This window comes from Microcaecilia unicolor, chromosome 5 (genome assembly GCF_901765095.1).
Source record: "Microcaecilia unicolor chromosome 5, aMicUni1.1, whole genome shotgun sequence".
Lineage (NCBI taxonomy): Eukaryota > Metazoa > Chordata > Amphibia > Gymnophiona > Siphonopidae > Microcaecilia > Microcaecilia unicolor.
In genome coordinates, this window is record NC_044035.1 from 82104527 (window position 1) to 82123129 (window position 18603).

The window sequence follows — 18603 nt, forward strand, 5'->3', positions numbered from 1 at the left end:
GGAATATAACTTCAGGAAACAAGAACAGCATCTAAAATCAGAATCACTGCAATACAGACAATCATACAGGGAGGGCTCATGGCTTCATCTGCTATGACTAAAGGAAAGAAAATTATCATGGTAAGAACCTAATTTTCCCTTCCTTGTAATCAAGCAGATGAAGCCATTACGTATGGGATGTAACAAAGCAATCCCTAAATAGGGTGGGAACAAGCCACACCACGCGCTAGCACCTGTGCTCCAAAACGCGCATCCCTCCTGGCAACCACATCCAGCCTGTAATGTCAGGCAAAAGAGAGCTTAGAAGCCCATGTTGCAGCACTGCAAATCTCATGAAGAGATAGTGCTCCAGTTTCCGCCCAGGAAGAGGAAATCGCTCTCGTGGAATGTGCCTTAAAGGCTTCAGGCGGAGCCCGGCCAGACAGCAGATATGCTGAAAAGATAGCTTCTTTGAGCCAACGGGCAATAGTGGCTTTAGATGCTGAAGACCCTCTGTGAGGACCTGCAAACAGCACAAAAGGATGATCAGAGGTCCTGAAAGAATTTGTAATTCGCAGATACTGCAACAGAGTCCTGCGCACATCCAAAAGGTGCAACTGCCCAACTGAATCTGGAAACTCCTCCTCAACAAAGGAGGGAAGAAAAACAGGCTGGTTTAGGTGAAACGCTGAAACCACCTTAGGCATGAAGGAAGGCACGGTCCGAACCGTGACCCCTGACTCTGAGAATTGCAGAAAAGGGTCTCTACAGGACAGCGCCTGGAGCTCTGACACCCGTCTCGCCAAGGTAATGGCCACTAAAAAGACGGCCTTCAGTGTCAAATCTTTCTCTGAAGCACGCCGAAGCGGTTCAAAGGGAGCCCCCTGAAGGACCTTCAATACTAACCCCTTGAAAAGGTGCCCGAACTGACCAGATGACCACTGGAGGGTGGAGCTGGGTATGACATTTGAGGCTGGCATAGAGACTGGAAAAAAATGTTGTTGTTTTTTTTTGGTGGGAGGGGGTTGGTGACCACTGGGGGTGATCTCCCCTTACTCCCCCAGTGGTCACCAACCCCCTCCCACCAAAAAAAAACAACAACATTTTTTTCCAGTCTCTATGCCAGCCTCAAATGTCATACCCAGCTCCACCACAGCAGTATGCAGGTCCCTGGAGCAGTTTTTAGTGGGTGCAGTACACTTCAGGCAGGCGGACCAGGCCCATCCCCCCACCTGTTACATTTGTGGTGGTAAATGTGAGCCCTTCAAAACCCACCACAAACCCACTGTACCCACATGCAGGTGCCCCCCTTTATCCCTAAGGGCTATGGTAGTGGTGTAGAGTTGTGGGGAGTGGGTTTTGGGGGACTCAGCACACAAGGTAAGGGAGTTATGTTACTGGGAGCAATTTATGAAGACCACTGCAGTGCCCCCTAGGGTGCCCGGTTGGTGTCCTTGCATGTCATGGGGACCAGTGCACTACAAATGCTGGCTCCTCCCACAACCAAATGACTTGGATTTGGTCATTTTTGAGATGGGCGTCCTCGGTTTCCATTATCGCCGAAAACTGGGGACGACCATCTCTAAGGTCGACGATCTCAACATTTAAGTCGACCATCTCTAAGGTCGACCTAAATGTTGAGATTTGGGCGGCCCCGACCGTATTATCAAAACGAAGATGGACGCCCATCTTGTTTCGATAATACGGGTTTTCCCGCCCCTTCGCGGCGCTTGTCCTTTCAGATGTGCGCCCTTAGAGATGGTCGTCCCCGTTCGAAAATGCCCATCCACGTGTCCACGCCAAAGTGACAGGCTCAGAGAGCCCTATTCACCTACTTGAGGTTGAGAATTATTATTATTATTACATTTGCACCCCGCGCTTTCCCGCATAGTGCAGGCTCAATGCGGCTTACATAGGTAATACAATTACAATAGCATAGTCTTAGAGGAGAATATTATAAGCAGTGAAAGTGAGGTTTTGAGAATGAGTAAGTTGAGTATGTAAAGGTAACAAAGGTAGGATAAGCAAAAGGAAAAGAGATTGGGAGGGGTGAGGACTACTACTACTTAGCATTTCTATAGCGCTGCCAGGGTTACGCAGCGCTGTACAAGTTTAAACATGGGGAAGGACAGTCCCTGCTCAAGAGAGCTTACAATCTAAAGGTAAAAACTATGTAGTCAGTGTAGGTATCAGGAATGGGAAGGTGGTTAGGCACCAAAAGCAAGGGAGAAGAGATGGGCCTTGAGTAAGGACTTGAAAATGGGCAGGTGAGCAGGAAGAGAAGAGAACGAGGTCGAGACAATGGCCATCACGGTGAGTAGGGGTGGTAGAGCATAGTCGGAGGTTAAAGGAGGATATCAGAGTGAGGAATTTAGAAGCGTAGGAGTTGGATGGGTTGTCAACGTGAATGTTAAAATCACCAAGAATGAGGGATGGAGATGCGGGATCAAGAAAGACGGTGAGCCAGGCGTCGAAGTCAGTACGGAATGAAGAGAGGGGCTTATCAGGGGGGCGGTAGATGACTGCAACTCTGAGTGGTAATGGGTAGAATAGCCGGATGGAGTGAGCTTCAAAGGACGAGAAGCAGTGAGACTGCGGTAGGAGGAGGGGTTGGAAACTACAGGAGGGCGAGAGAAGTAGCCCGACGCCTCCACCAAGACCATCTGTGCGGGGAGTGTGGGAGAAGAGATAACCTCCATGACAAAAGGCCGCGACTGAGGCAGAGTCGTCAGGGGAGAGCCAGGTTTCAGTTAGGGCGAGCAGTTGGAGAGAACGAGAGATGAAGAGATCGTGGGTGAAGGGCAGTTTGTTGCAGATCGAGTGGGCATTCCACAAGGCGCATGAGAAGGGGAGGGAAGGGGGGGGGAGGAGGGGAATAGAGACGAGGTTGGAGACATCACGGAATCGTTTGCATGGATAGGAGGAGGATAGGTGAGGGGGGCCTGGATTAGGATTAATGTCTCCCGCGGATAGCAGGAGGAGGAGCAAGGGAGTGCGGAGGAGGGTGGGGGGAGGTCGGGCGACGAAGACGGGTGCACTTAGGAGGAATGGTGAAGGGTTAATGGTAGGAAGGAGGTGTTGGAGATTAAGGGCTAGGAAGGAGGAGGGGGACAAGAGAGGTGGTGAGGGATGGGGGTGAATAGGGTATTGCCGTAGCGGGCAGGACGGGAGGGAACACAGGTGGGCAATGAGTTCCAGCGGTGGACGGCGGTAAGAGGAGAAAAAGTTTAGGAAGGGACAGGGCAAGGAAGAGGATGTGGACAGGGGCCATAGGTAGTGATTGCGGTGTGACAGGTGCAAGTGTAGTGACTGAGGTGAGAAGCAGATAGATAGAGCGAAGAGCCGGAGGCTTGGAATTGGAGGGATTGATGGACTGGAGAGTGGGTAAGTCAGTAGCTGGCAAGTTAGCAGGCAGGCAAGTGAGGCAGTGGCTGCCAAGCTTGCAGGCAGGGTGGAGCAAGCTGGTGCGGATGGACAGGAACGAGCAGGGAGAGGCAGGGGGGCAGGTAAGTCAATGGCTGTCAAGTTAGCAGGTTGGCAGGTAAATAAATGGTGACAAGCTAGCAGGCGGGTTGGGGCATGATGGGGCTGATGGACAGGAACGAGCAGGGAGATGCTGGAAAGCAGGTAAGTCAAGGGCTGACAAGTTAGCAGGCAGGCAAGCAAGTCAATGGTTGACAAGCTAGCAGGCGGGCTGGAGCATACTGATGCAGAAGGACAGGAACCAGCAGGGAGAAACTGGAGAGCAGGTAAGGATGTACTGGTAAAGATAAAGGGCAAAGGATGGAAAGGAAAAGATAAAGAATAAGGAGATTGGGAGATATAGTCTAAGGTATAGTAACGTATAGTAAACGAATGGATGAAAGGTCCTCCCATTGCCCCTGGTACAAAATAAGTACCTGAATATATGTAAACTGCTTTGAATGTAGTTGCAAAAACCTCAGAAAGGTGGTATATATATATTTTTTTTTATTCGTACCCACACTTTCCCACTCATGGCAGGCTCAATGCAGCTTAGGTACTTATTTGTACCTGGGGCAATGGAGGGTTAAGTGACTTGTCCAGAGTCACAAGGAGCTGCCTGTGCCTGCAGTGGAAATCGAACCCAGTTCCCCAGGACCAAAGTCCACCACTCTAACCACTAGGCCACTCCTCCACCATTTCCCTTTATCTGCTGTGATTTTCTCTGTTTCTATTTTCCACGCCCATGAATACAGGATGCTGGAAGGAGTCCTGGTTTATAGCTCTCGTTCAAGAATAGACTAGATATGTTAGGAGGGAGGGATATAAAATAGGTGGAAAAACTGGTTCTGGCTGACAGACCAAAGGAACAGTAAGAAAACTGTGGAAGGTTTTGTTTGTTTTCTTGACCCAATATCTGTTTAATTTAGAACACATTTATTCTTAATGCCCATTTCTTCACTCATTTTTCTCTCCCTTCACTTATCTTGTGCCACACTTTCTTCCCCTTCTCCTTCCCTTGACATTTTCATTCCATTTTGTCATCCTCCCTTCAAGTCAACTTTCTGAGACTTTCTTTTTTCAACAGGACAATTATCAAGGAAAATAGTGCCCCAGGCAAGAGTTAACCCTGAACCCTACCCTGGAACTTAGGCTCCCCAACGACTGTGAAATTCTTGGAGCATACTCACACAATGGAGCAAAATGGGCCACTACTGGCCAACTTAAGATGTTCATATACATATCTGAGGGTCAGGAGAGGATATAGAAGAGGGCTGGGTGATGTGTAGCTCACCTCTCTTTTCTGTTCACTACCACCTTAATCAACTCCTTCTCCCCAACTTATCCACTCTGCTCCCCCTCTAACATTCAACAAATTTGGTTTATCTCTTCACCCATTTCAAACACAATGCTTCTTGCAATTGTATTATATACCATCACTAGGTCTTTAAACAAAGAGGAATAATTACTAAAGAGCTTAAACTTCAAATGGTTTTAGGGTGTCATATTTATACGTACGGTTGTGGGCGACTCTGATAAGAGTTTTGTCTTGAGAGCAGTTTGGGTGAGAGACATGTGGAGTGAAGCCAAGTTGTTCTGTCACTGAAACTGTGAAGTAGACAAAGCTCTGATCAGAAAAAAAAAACCCCACACAACCACAACTGCATATGAAAATGTATGCTTTATATACGAAATTAATAGCTTTAATATTGGAAAACTGAGCATTCCATTATTTCTGATTTTGTGCCATGTAATAATAATATGATGGCAATTTTTAAACTTGAGGGATTTAAAGAATACATATTAGCTGATTAATATTCCAGAAATCAATGTATGTTCAACTATTATATATACGGGACTTTGTCATAATCACTCCAAAGCACTGGCAAGCAGATCATTTAACAGCTTCAAGCACCCAATATTTATTCTCTTTAAAATAATTCATGAAAAAAAAAATACAGAAGAAATGTTATTTTCTCTCAGATTCTATACCTATTTCAAGCATCATTTAGAAAAGAATAAATCTAATCCTGGAACTTCCAAAGAATACACGTGGCCTCAAAGATTTTGATTTTATGTCAGCATTAGTCAGAAGAATGCCTACGGATGCTTGCTAGTGCAAGTTACAAGCGCCTTGGTGATCAGGTTGATACTGGGAGATAATTCTCTAGAAGTACTTTCTATAACGGTAGAAGACTGGCCAAAAAAAACCCCATCAAGATATACTGTATTTCAAAATTTGGATCATCATCACTTAATATATGATAGTTATAGAAATGTTAATAAATGATTTCTCATTGAAAACAGTTCTTTAAAACAGCTAATGTATTTGATAAGACTCCAAATATTTTGTAAAAATGTTTCCTATAAGTTTATTTAATCACACTATATTACTAAGAACTACTATGTTTTATTTTTAATGTTCTCACAAACGAAGAATTTAAAAACTAAATTTTAAAGATCACTAATTTTGACTGCTGCCCATTCAAAGGAATTTGCTAGGAATGTGAACTAGGCAAAATTTGGGGTTTGTTTGGCTTCCCCTCCCCCTGAATTTTTAGTCTCTCTTCAGTTTGTTTCACTTTAAAAATTTTTTTTTTCTGTTTATAAATATCACCAAATATATGATGTAAGAAAAAAAAAAAGAAAGAGAAAATTACAAAGAAAACATTAAAAAAAACACCAAAATATCTTGCCCACAATACTGAGGAAATGTGAGGGATATATTATCCTCACATACAATCACAAGGAAATTTCAACATTAAGCTTATTCCTAAAGCCAGGACTCTTGGTTTATAGGTCAAAATGTTCTAGTGTCTCTTCTGGGTAGCCCTAGATAAATCAGGAAATATATGAATTAGAGATCCAAAAAACAATTCATTCATATGACAGAATGTATAACTGTAATCTAACAAGCCCCTCCTCCGGTGCTCAGGTATTACTGTGTGAATTTCTGAAACTAGGTGGTTGTAGTCGGGCCAGGTTTCAGAACTCACTGCGAAACACTGGAAGGGTGTAGGTTCACTAACCTCATCTTCCGTCTTCAAAAGGCGGAAGAGGAAAATTAATCTAATTTAGGATTAGAATGTTAGTCTTCCAGATTCAGTGGCACCAGTCACTAATGGCTAAATAAGTCTCCTGCACTTATTAGATATTAACAAATAATTTAAAACCGAATGAACATTCATCAAGATTTTGATAAACATTCAAGAACCACAATAGTATTAACCCAAGTTTTCTTCCTTTACAGGTCAACCCAACATAACATCAAACCAAATGCATCAGATAAGTATTTCATATATTTTTTTTTCCTTTAAACCACTATCCTTAGATTAATATGTTCAGAACAATGCATCTGAATTTCTCATTCTGCAGATATTAGATCATCAACAGCTCTGTGCACAGGAAAAGACTTAAGATTGTAAATTTGTGAGCCAATTTGAACCGAAACCTGTTTTTGGAAAATAGTGGGATACAAGATACATAAATAATAAATTAAATAATGTCAGTCAAAAAAGGATCATCAGAACCATGCTCTTGTCTGAGTGGTCCACTGAAATTTTAAGAACTGCTACCACCTGAGAAATACTGGAGTGGCCTAATGGTTGGTGCAGTGGGCTCTGATCCTGGCAACCTGGGTTCGATTCCCACTGTAGCTTCTTGTGACCTTGGGCAAATCACTTCAACCCTCCATTGCCCCAGGTACAAAAACTTAAGATTGTGAGCCTTCTAGGGACAGAGGAAGTACCTGCATATAATATGTACAGCGCTGTGTAGGTCTAGTAGCGCTAGCAAATAGAAGAGGTCAATTCATCTCTGCGGAAAACCACTTGCTGGAGAAATATTGACTGGCTAAGGAGATGCACATAATTGTTAACCAATGACATCACAGTTCAGTACTTCTTAGAGAAGTGGTACTGTAGAGGTTAAAGATGGGATAGGTTCAAACATGATAAAACTCCTGCAGGAAACATACTGCACTCTGGCATCTTGTAGAGAGCAATTCTAAGACTAACAGAGAACAGTACAGTACTAGCAGTACACTATTGCCCAAATCATCAGGATGAGAAAAAAAAGACTGCTAATAGAGACCTGGAAGGCTAATGAAATGGGCAGCACAATAATAATTGGGGGAATCTTCAATTAACCTAATATTGACTGGGTAAATGTCAGAGGGACATACAAAGGAGATCAAGTTCCCAAATGCCATGACTGCTTCATACAGCAGCTAGTGATGAAACAGAAGTATGAGGGAACTACTGTAGCTCTAGTTGAGGATGTGAACTTTGACGCTGTGTTTGGAAACGGTACCTGTTATACTCAAGTTTTCTTTTTAAATATGCTTTTAATCAATGATTTTTAACTTCGTAATTTCATTTACTGGTTGCAAATTGTGCAGTACTTTGCTCAACTCTAGAAATAAATTGAGCTGCTTATAAATACAGTGCACTCCATTTAAATGCACGTCGGATAAGCGCATGCTCTGTTTAACTGCATGCCGTACTTCAGTCCCGTTTTTGGCGCCATCAACTTCTATGGGAACAAACTTCGGTTTAGTGCACCACTGATAAGTGCAAGACTCGCTCTGCAGGAAAGACTTCGCATGCGCGAAATATGGAAGCCGACTGGAGCGTGACAAAGGGGCGGTAAATTTGAAATCTCATTGGTTAACTGCCACAGGCAGAAGCGAAAGAATGTTGTTAGAATGTACACTGGAGTAATCATCGTCATCGCGCAACTGTAAGACTAACACTGGCTGAACGAATAGAAGTTCTTAAAATATTAGAAAACAAACAAAGTCAAGCTAAAGAATATGGTGTTAATCCCAGTCAAATTTCACATATCTTGAAGCAAGAAAAGACCAGCTTTCTGGAAAGACTGGTCAAAACAATACAAATCCACACAGGAAACGAAAACGGGCGGGAAAAGCTGAGGAGGTAGAAGATGCTCTTCTTTGGTGGTTTTCTGAAGTCAGGAGCAGACAGTTTCCTGTCAGTGGTCCCTACTTATGGAGAAAGCTAATCAGCTAGCTGAAAGACTTGGACTAACTGAATTCAAAGCCACTGTTGGATGGTTAGAAAGATGGAAGGAGAGGAACAAACAAATAAAATTCAAGAAACAGCATGGTGAAAAACAAGACACTGATGACTTTGGTGCTGAAAATTGGGTTGTTTCAGTCTTCCTACCATCTGAACGAGTTTGCACCTCGTGACATTTTCAATGCTGACGAAAACGGTCTCTACTGTCGAGCGATTCCTGATGGAACACTGCATTCGAACAAGCCGAAAACTACAGGAAGTAAAACGTTGAAGGACGACTGACGATCCTCCTTTGCTGCAATATGGATGGGAGTGAGAAGTTGGAACCCCTCGTCATTGGAAAGAACAAACAGCCCCTTTGCTTCAAGAATGTAAGCGACTTACCTGTGTCATACGAGGCTAATGGCAAATTCATGGATGACTGGGGAAATTTGGAAGCAGTGGCTAAAGAAGTTAGACACTAGAATGCGGGCATAAGCATCAGATTTTGTGCTTTGTGATAATTGTGCTGCACACAGTGATGTCAGGCTGTACGTCAAGGTGGTCTTCCTGCCACCAAACACTACCTCTCTGATCCAACCTATGGATCAGGGCATAATAGCCAATTTCAAAAAAACATTATCAGGCTCTTGTGCTACGTCGTCTGATGAGCGTTATGGAGGACCAGACTGGCAAGGATAAACGTGCTGTTGAACTGGCTCGCAATCTATCACTGTTGGATTCCCTACATATGCAGAAAGAAGCCTGAATTATGTTACATAGGCAACCATTGTAAAACTGCTACAAGCGGGCAAGCTTAAGGATGTGGAGAGGGACGAAACAGATGCAGCTGTTGCAAACGCGTCAGATGAACAGGCTATTGACATCCCAGCCGGTGTTACAGAAGTGGAGTTTCATCACTACGTAGCTGTTGATTACAATCTACAAAGAACTGATGACAGCACTGATGTCCAGATATGCACCTACACGGAGGCAACGGCTGATGAAACCAGATGAATGAACTGAGCAGCGAGGCACATGCTGACGAAATTCAACAACCTCCTGTCACTTTTGCAAGAGCGCTGGAGAGTCTCAACACCATGCGGGCCTATCTGAAGGCCACTGATGTCAGTGCTATGACAGTTTTTACCGTCAGGCAGACGTAGTCTATGGAACTCACAGACACAAGAGTGTACAGAGGACTATGACTGATTACTTCAAGTAAGCCTAACGTCAGTTAACGGAGACGTATACTGTACGTATAATAAAACCTTCATCTCCTTCCCTCGTTCTTGGGATTTTAACATTCATTCTAATGATCCCTATGACTCTTATGCTTCTCAGTTCTTGCTTTAACATCCTCTTTCAATCTTCAACTGTGCTCCACTGCCCCCACTCACCAGAATGGCCACTATCTTGATCTTATCCTCTTCTCAAACTGCTCACTCTCCAGTTTTGTGCCTCAACTCTTCCCCTCTCTGACCATCATCTGATAACTTTCACACTAAACATCCTCCTCCCCAGTCCCCGCCCAATCTTAACCAATAAATTAGAAATCTTCAGGCTATTGACCCTTCTACTCTGGCCTCCAGTGATTCAAATCTCTTCTCTACCACTATGTTATCCAAGTTAGTCAATGAGGCTGTCTCTTCCTATAATACTATTCTCTCCTCTGCTCTGGATACTCTCGCTCCTCCCATTCCCGTTCTTTAAAACATACCAAACCCCAGCCTTGTCTGACCTCTAGATCCGCTACCTACGTTCCTGTGCCCGCTCTGCCGAACGCCTCTGGCTGAAATCCCGTGCCCACGCTGACTTCATACATTTCAAATTCTTGCTGACCTCCTCCAGTCTGCTCTTTTACTTGCCAAACAGGACTATTACATCCAGTTGACAAATTCTCTTGGCTCAAACCCTCGACGTCTCTTTGCCACACTGAACTCTCTCCTCAAAGTGCCTTCACCTCCAACTCCCCCTTCACTTTTCCCCCAGACTCTGGCTGAGGCCCAGATGCACTAAACTTAACGAGCCATTAACGAGACAGTAGTAACCATGGCATGCACTAAAGACTTTTTTCCGACGACGGTAGCAGCTAATGAAAACGGAATGCAGATGAGCAAAATTGTGTAGAAACCCTATTGTAATGAGATGCACTAACCTTTTCCAATTGCCTTAATGCTGGGAAAATCTAACGAGAGGTCTGTACCTCTCGTTGGGGCTGTGCAGGATTGAAAAACTGCTACAAAAGTAACAAAAACAAAAAATCGGGGGGAAAAAAAAGTCACGTTCTTTCATGATAAGGTTCACAAGATTAAACTTGAATTCTCAACCAGGTCACCTCCACCTCTCCTTCCCTTAGTCCACTCTCTCAACCCTCCAACCCCTGCCTCCTTTTCTGAAATCACTGAAGAGGAAACTACACATCGTCTTTCCTCCTCGAAACTAACTACCTGTTCCTCTGATCCTATTCCCACCCATCTACTTAACACGATCTCTCCTACTGTCATCCCTTTTATCTGTCATATCTAGTGGTGTGCTTGGAGCCGGTGTTAAATTTTCTTCCGACTTGCGAGCCGGGTGTTAAAAAGCGCGAGCCGGCTCTCCTCCCTCCGGATCGGTCCCTCACCAACCTGACTCTGAGTCACCCTGCCATGTCCTTCGAATTCTTCGGGGCAGGCAGTCTTGCCTGCCCGCTGCCAGTGCTGACTCTCCCCCGCTGCCGGTTCGCGCTTTAAAAATGGCCGCCGAGACTTCCAGAGGCGGCCTCGCGAGACTTCTGCTGAAGTCTTGGAGGCCGCCCTTGTAAGTCTCGGCTGCCATTTGAAGCACGATCCGGCAGCGGGGGGAGAGTCAGCGCTGGCAGCGGGCAGGCAAGACTACTTGCCCCGAAGAATTTGAAGGACAAGGCAGGGTGACTCAGAGTCAGGTCGGTGCGGGACCGGATCCGGAGGGAGGAGGAGAATTCACTGAACAACTCGGGATGGGGTGGCAGGGGAGAGAAGGGTTGCTGGGTATGGATGCATGCAGGGCAGGGGAGAGGAGGTCACTGGACATGGGTGGGTGGATGGAGGGCAGGGGAAAGGGGGGTCACTGGGTATGGGTGCATGCAGGGCAGGGGAGAGGAGAGTCGCTGGGTATGGGTGCATGGAGGGCAGGGCAGGGGAGAGGAGGGTCACTGAACATGGGTGGATAGAGGGCAGGGGAGAGGAGGGTCACTGGGTATGGGTGCATGGAGGGCAGGGGAGAGGAGGGTCGCTGGGTATGGGTGCATGCAGGGCAGGGGGAGAGAAGGGTCGCTGGACATGGGTGGATGGAGGGCAGGGGAGAGGAGGGGACAGAGAAGAAATGCTGGACAAGGATCGAGGGGAGGGAAGAGTGAGGAAGGAGATGAGATGAGGGAAAGGAGAGGAGAAAAACTGCACATGGATGAAGAAAATAGGCAGAAGCTGAGGACCAGAAATGAAGAAGAAAGGAGGAAAGGAAAGAATAAATGGAAAGGAAGCCCTGGAAACGGAGTTAAGAGGACAGATAGCAGCAGAATCGGATACTGGGCAGCATGATCAGAAAAACAGTCACCAGACAACAAAGGTAGAAAAAAATCATTTTATTTTCATTATAGTGTTTGGAATATGTTCACTTTGAGAATCAGGTGCTCAACATAAAAGTTTATATTTATTTACTTATTTATGGCATTTTATTGCACATTAAACATGAATTAGATTGGAACCTGGGATCATTTAATTTTTTTTCCTGGAGTAATGCATTGCCCCCCCTCCCAGGCTCTCTCCCCAGCTATAGCCAGCTCTGCAATTTGGGGGGGGGGGGGGGCACAGAGGGGGACCGAGGAAAGAGCCTGTTGTTAAACATTTACCAGCTCACCACTGGTCATATCCTCATCTTTCACTGTCCACTGCGACTGTTCCTGATGCCTTCAAACATACTGTAGTCACACCACTCCTTAAAAAAACTTCATTGGACCCTACCTGTCCTTCCAACTATAGCCCCATCTCCCTACTCCCTTTCCTATCCAAGATACTTGAACGTGCTGTTCACACAGTTGCCTTGACTTTCTTTCATCTCAAGCTATCTTGATCCATTCAATCTGGCTTTCGCCACCTTCATTCAACTGAAACAGCGCTGGCTAAAAAGTCTACAATGATCTGTTCTTGGCCAGATCCAAAGGTCTCTATTCTATCCTCATCCTTCTCGATCTATCTGCTGCTTCTGACACTGTGATCACCGCCTACTCCTTGAAACGCTGTCCTCACTTGGATTTCAGGGCTCTGTTTTTTCCTGGTTTTCTTCTTATCTCTCCCAGCGTACCTTTAGTGTATACTCTAGTGGATCCTCCTCTACTTCTATCCCACTGTCAGTTGTATACCTCAGGAATCTGTCCTGGGACCTCTTCTTTTCTCCATCTATACCTCTTACCTTGGTACTGTGATCTCATCCCAAGGTTTTCAGTATCATCTTACGCTGATGACTCCCAGATCTATGTCTCCACATCAGAAATCTCAGCGAAATCCAGGCCAAAGTTATCAGCCTGCCTGTCTGACATTGCTGCTGGATGTCTCAGCATCATCTGAAACTAAACATGACCAAGACTGAGCTTCTTATCTTTTCCCACTAAACCCAACCTCTCCTCCCTCCTACTCCCCCATTCTCTCTTTCTGTGGATAACACACTCCTCCTTCCTGTCTCATCAGCTCGTAACCTTGGGGTCATCTTCGACTCCTCCCTCTATGACCATATTCAGCAGGACTGCTAAAACCTGTCGTTTCTTCTCTATAATATCACCCAAATTCGCCCTTTCCTTTCTGATGCACACTACCAGAACCCTAATCCATGCTCTTATCACCTCTCGCTTAGACTATTGCAACTTGCTTCTCACAGGTCTCCCACTTAGCCATCTCGATCCTCTTCAATCTGTTTCAAAATTATGCTGCACGACTAATATTCCGCCAGTGGTTGTTATGCTCATATTAGCCCTCACCTCAAGTCACTTCACTGGCTTCCTATCCGTTTCCCGCATACAGTTCAACTCCTCTTATTGACCTTTAAGGGCATTCACTCTGCAGCTCCTCAGTATCTCTCCACTCTCATCTCCCTACATTCCTCCCTGGGAACTCCGTTCACTGGGTAAATCTCTCTTATCTGCACCCTTCTCCTTCACTGCTAACTCCAGATTCCTGTTCCTTTTATCTTGCTGCACCATATGCCTGGAACAGACTTCCTGAGCCCGGTACGTCAAGCTCCATCTCTGGCCGTCCTTCAAATCTAAGCTAAAAGCCCACCTTTTTGATGCTGCTTTTAACTCCTAACCCTTATTCACTTGTTCAGAACCCTTATTTTTATCATCCTCACTTTAATATTCTCTTATCTCTGGTTTGTTCTGTTTGTCTGTCCTAATTAGATTGTAAGCTCTGTCGGCAGGGACTGTCTCTTCATGTTCAAGTGTACAGCGCTGCGTAGTCTAGTAGCGCTTTAGAAATGATAAGCAGTAGTAGTAGTACTGTACCTATGTTTATCAAATGTCAAGCTTCTTTGGGTCACAACAGTTAAGTGCACTCGCCGGTTAACTGCATGTATTTCTTTGGTCCCAGACCCTTGTTCTTAAGCGGATTGCACTGTATTTGTATGATATTAGGTCTCAGTTGAATGCAGGATCTGAATGAAGAGTAGCCTAATGGTTAGTGCAGTGGGTTGAGAAACAGAGGAACCAGGTTTGATTCCTATTGTGGCTCCCTGTGATCCTGGGCAAGTCACTTCAACCTCATTGCTCCAGGTACAAAAAACTGATTGCAAGGCCATTAAGGCAGAGAAAATACCTGTACAGAATATAAACCGCTTTAGTTATACCACAGAAAGGTGATATATCAAATACATGACGCATACCCATCATAATGCAATAAAATTTGACAATCACTGAAGGGCAGGATGCAAACTACTGCAGTGACAATTAATAAAAAGATGATAAAATGAGGAAGTTAGAAAAAAAGGGACAGTAGCCAGGGTCAAATATTTAAAAATACCAACTTTTGAAAACTGCATAAAAATATATTTTATGCATTAAGAAGTTCAAAAGAAGCTCTGGAACTTGATGATGGAGGATGTGGTTACAGCGTTTAGTGTATCTGGGTTTAAAAAAGGCTCGGACAAGTTCCTGGAGGAAAAGTCCAGTCTCTAACTGAGATAGGGGAAGCCACTGCTTGCCCTGGGACTGGTAGCATGGAACAGTGCTACTAACTGGGTTTCTACCAGGTACCTGTGACCTGGATTGGCCACTGCTGGAAGCATAATACTGGGCAAGATGGCTTGGTCTGAACTAGTATAGCTATTCTTACGTTCCTAAATGACTGAAAGCAGGGTTTATTGATGAGGTGAAGAGTTTGTAAAAGCAAATGATGTGTTTCAGAAATGGAAAGGAGACCTAGATGAGGAGAATAAGGATAAGCATAAGCACTGGGAAGTCAGATGTAAAACAGTGATAAGCTAAACCAAGAGAGACTTTGTAAAAGCACTTACTACTGAGGCAAAAAATTAACAAAATCTTTTTCAAGTACATTTGAAGCAAAAGCTTGTAGAAAGTCAGCTGGACTACAAGGCAACCAAGAGTTTAAAAAAAAGTGCTCAGGGAAGAGAAGGTAGCAGCTGAAAAATTAAATGATTTCCTTGTTGCTTCAGTATTTGCTGAGGAGGAAACAGACCTCTTGGTTCACATGGAAAAAATCATGGGACCTTGTTGTTCAGGTGAGATCTATCAAGAGGGGTACCCTACTCTCAAAATATCTCACGGGCTATGCCCATGCTGAGAGACCACTCATGTGGTTGCATTATCTAGCTCGGTCTATCAGCCAGATGGTATCAACACAAAAAAGCAGGTATGATCCACAGAGGAGAAGTAGTAAACGATGAATTGAGCACTTTTATTAAAATTAGCAAAATCTCTGAAAGCCTTTAGAGCGTTCCATATTGCCTCTAGTCCAGAAAGTTGAATAATATTGAACCTCCTAGGTGACCACTGACCCTGAGTGTGGAGCCCATCTACATGAGTTCTCCAACACAGGATGATGCATCTGTTGTCAATGTCTTTAGGGAAACATGTGCATTCCCAGTCTGCATAGTGATGTTTCGATACTGTGAAACATTTGATATGGAAGCTGACGCAAGCCCAAGAGGCAGAATGCGGTGCTGGTAGTGGTGTTGCCTTACTTAGAAACTCAGATACTTCTTGTGACTGGGATGTATCTGAATGTGGGTAACGGTTATCCTTTAAGTCCAGAGAGCATAGCCAATCGTTTCTTCAATCACGGGGTCTCAAGGTGCTCAGGGAAAACCATCCGGATACTTTTGCGTTGCCAGACATTTGTTCAGATGTCTAGGTCTAGTAAGGGACGAATCCTCCAGATTTTTCCCAAGGACAGGAAGTACCTTGGAGTGGAATTCCTTCCCTATTTATCCTGGTGGAATGGATTCAATAGCTTGGCCTATAAAAAGAAGGAGAGCTCCTTTGTAAGTAATGCTGACAGCATAATTTTGATGTTCTCAATGGGCAATTGGAGGGATTCTGTCCAATTGCAGAGTATAGCCCATCTGGGCTATTTAGAGAACCCACTTGTCTGAAGTTACAAGGGACCACCCTTCCTGAAAAAAATTAAGCCTCCCTCCTATTGGTAGGTCATCTGGATGGCTATTTTTACTGTGGCTATGCTTTCCTGGAGTTGGTCAAAAGCTCTTCTCCTGCTTTGATTGGGGAGCCACCTGGGACTTTTGAGCTCTCTGCTGGCAAGGGGCAGGAATGGGAACTCTTGGACATCTAGAATGGACAAAAGGGTGAAGAAAACCTATGCTTATAAGAGCAGGTGGTTCACCATTGGCCTCTTCTGGAATACCTCCGAGAGGTGTAGGTTGTGCTAGAAGTGGGCCGGGCCAGTGACTTTGATGGTATCAGTATGTTTCTTGATGAGGTCCATAACCTTGTTACTGAAAAGACTGTCACTCCAAAAAGGAGCTCTACGAGCTTCTCTTCAATTGGTGTTCTAGGTCTGAGGCATGCACCCAGGCAAGTCTGCGCATTCCAATATCTATAGCGGAGGACCCGGATGTCAAATCAAAAGCATCATAGGTTACCCAAACCATGTGCTTTCTGCACTCCTGCTGCTTGGCTACTAGCTGGCACAGCTCTGCAGCCTTCTCAGGTGTAGAGTGTCTGCAAACGCCACCACACTACAGGTTCCATAAGTGCATGCTCATGAAGAGCCAAAAAGAATGTATGTGGAGAAGAAGTGACGTCACCGTGCGAGATGGCAGCTTAGCTTCTTTGCTCCCACTCCTCGCACCCATTTACCAGCAGAATCCTTCACCATCAGCTCCTCTACGCGCACTAAAAAGCTGCCTGTGAAGCTAATTGAGCCTTTGCAAACATGAGTAAAGCCTCTTCTGCCCAGAAGAAAGATATGGAAAGGCCGACAGGCCGTGAAGGGTACACGGCCCGCGAGCCGCCATGAGTCACCAGCATGTCTCTCCCCGTCTGACTCAGATTCAGCACTTTCCTTGGCATAGACGAGGCTGCCCCCTCCCCCCCATTAAAAAGGTATTCAAGCGAGTTGTGCAAGTTCCTGTCCAGAATCAAGAGGATATTAAAGCCTCTAAAGAGGAGGATTTTGGGACCGCATGAACGCATTAAGCTCAGACCTCCAAGAGCTGGGGGGGGGAAGGTTAGAGGAAACTGAATTGAAGCTGGATGAGTATGCAGAATCACTTCGCGCACATGCTGTAAGCATCCAGGATTAGGAGAAGATGTGCGGATTTGGCCTACAAACTGGATGATTTAGAGAATAGGGGCCGCCGGAACAACCTCTGATTTGAGGCTTCCCGGGGTGGGGGGGGGGGGGGGGGGGTGGGGGGGGGGGGGGGGGGCCACTAAAGATGTACCGGCGATTGAGAGATCTTTGTGTGCCACTCTGATGGGACCTGAGGTGGGTGTGGAACCGATTGAACTGGAGAGAGTGCACCAATCGCTGGGATAGCAATTGGAACAAAGGCAGCAAGACATAATTGCATGTTTTCACAAATATGCAGATAAAGAAATCATTAGATTTAGAGTATGGTGAATCCAAGATTGCTGTGTATCAAGATCTTTCACAGTACACATTGCAGCAGAGGCAGTTGATGAAACCTGCCTTGGATATACTGAACAAGGAGCAAATACAATACAGATAGGGCTTCCCGTTCTCACTGAACTTCCACTTTGAAAGATGTAAAGTACCGAGTACAGTCCCTGACAAAAACCTGGGAGTCCTTACATGCTGCGGGGCTGGTGGCCTCGGCTACGCCTCCGAACGCATTGGCCCCAGCAACAAAAGCCAAGCTTCAAAGATGGCAGAGGGTGCCTGAGTCTTCCAGAAGGAACAACTCAAAAGGAAAAGCTCTGGTCTCGGAGACCTGAACTGGTTTGCGATAGTTATTCTGTGCATGAAATACATTACTTTAGAAGAAGTGGGCTTTGAAAACAAGAGTGACGGGATGAGTTTCAGTCCTGCTTAAATTTGACTCTTTCTAACAGTAGTGGGGATATGTATATGCATCTTTACAATTTGATTAGTCCTGATATAGGTGGTTGGGTTATGAATATTGTTTGAGAGGGAAAAGACTCTTAGAGGGTAGTTAGGTGAGTGAAATGGGAAGGAGATGTGTAAGAGAATGGTTTGTTCATGTTAGTGTGTGGTTGTATGTGGTTCTGGCTAGAGCTGTTTGGTTGGAAGGAGGTATGCATGAGAGGGGAGGGAGGAGGAGGAAGTGAGGCTGGGATGTCAGGTGTGCGGTGGAGTGGGGGGGGGGGGGGTTATGGAGGGTGGGTTGGGAATGGGTTGGAGATAAACAGAGGAACTTGAATATATGTTATAACCTAGTCTAGGAGGTTCACAGTATTGAGATGAATAGGTTCCTAGGCTTGCATGCAAATTTAGGTATGCCCTATATGACTATTAAATGATGAGTGATAAGTGATGATTTAAAGATTATATCTTATAATGTCAAAGGCCTAAATATGCCTCAGAAGCGTCAGAAGCTCTTTAAGGAACTGTCACAGCTTAGACTGCACATAGTATTCTTGCAGGAGACGCACCTCCGCCGAGTGCATGAA

General features: G+C 45.1%; 1 protein-coding gene across 3 annotated transcripts in view; it reads right to left on the minus strand.

Annotated features, from left to right (window-relative positions):
- Positions 1 to 18603, minus strand: part of PCGF5 (polycomb group ring finger 5) — a 300957-nt gene that overhangs the window by 23172 nt on the left and 259182 nt on the right. Inside the window, exon 9 of one of the 3 annotated variants that reach the window (XR_003942125.1) lies at positions 4960 to 5049. The exons of the other annotated variants lie outside the window; for them this stretch is intronic. The gene's annotated coding sequence lies outside the window, so the exon portion shown is untranslated. The remainder of the gene's footprint in view (positions 1 to 4959; positions 5050 to 18603) is intronic. 3 annotated transcript variants of the gene reach the window in all.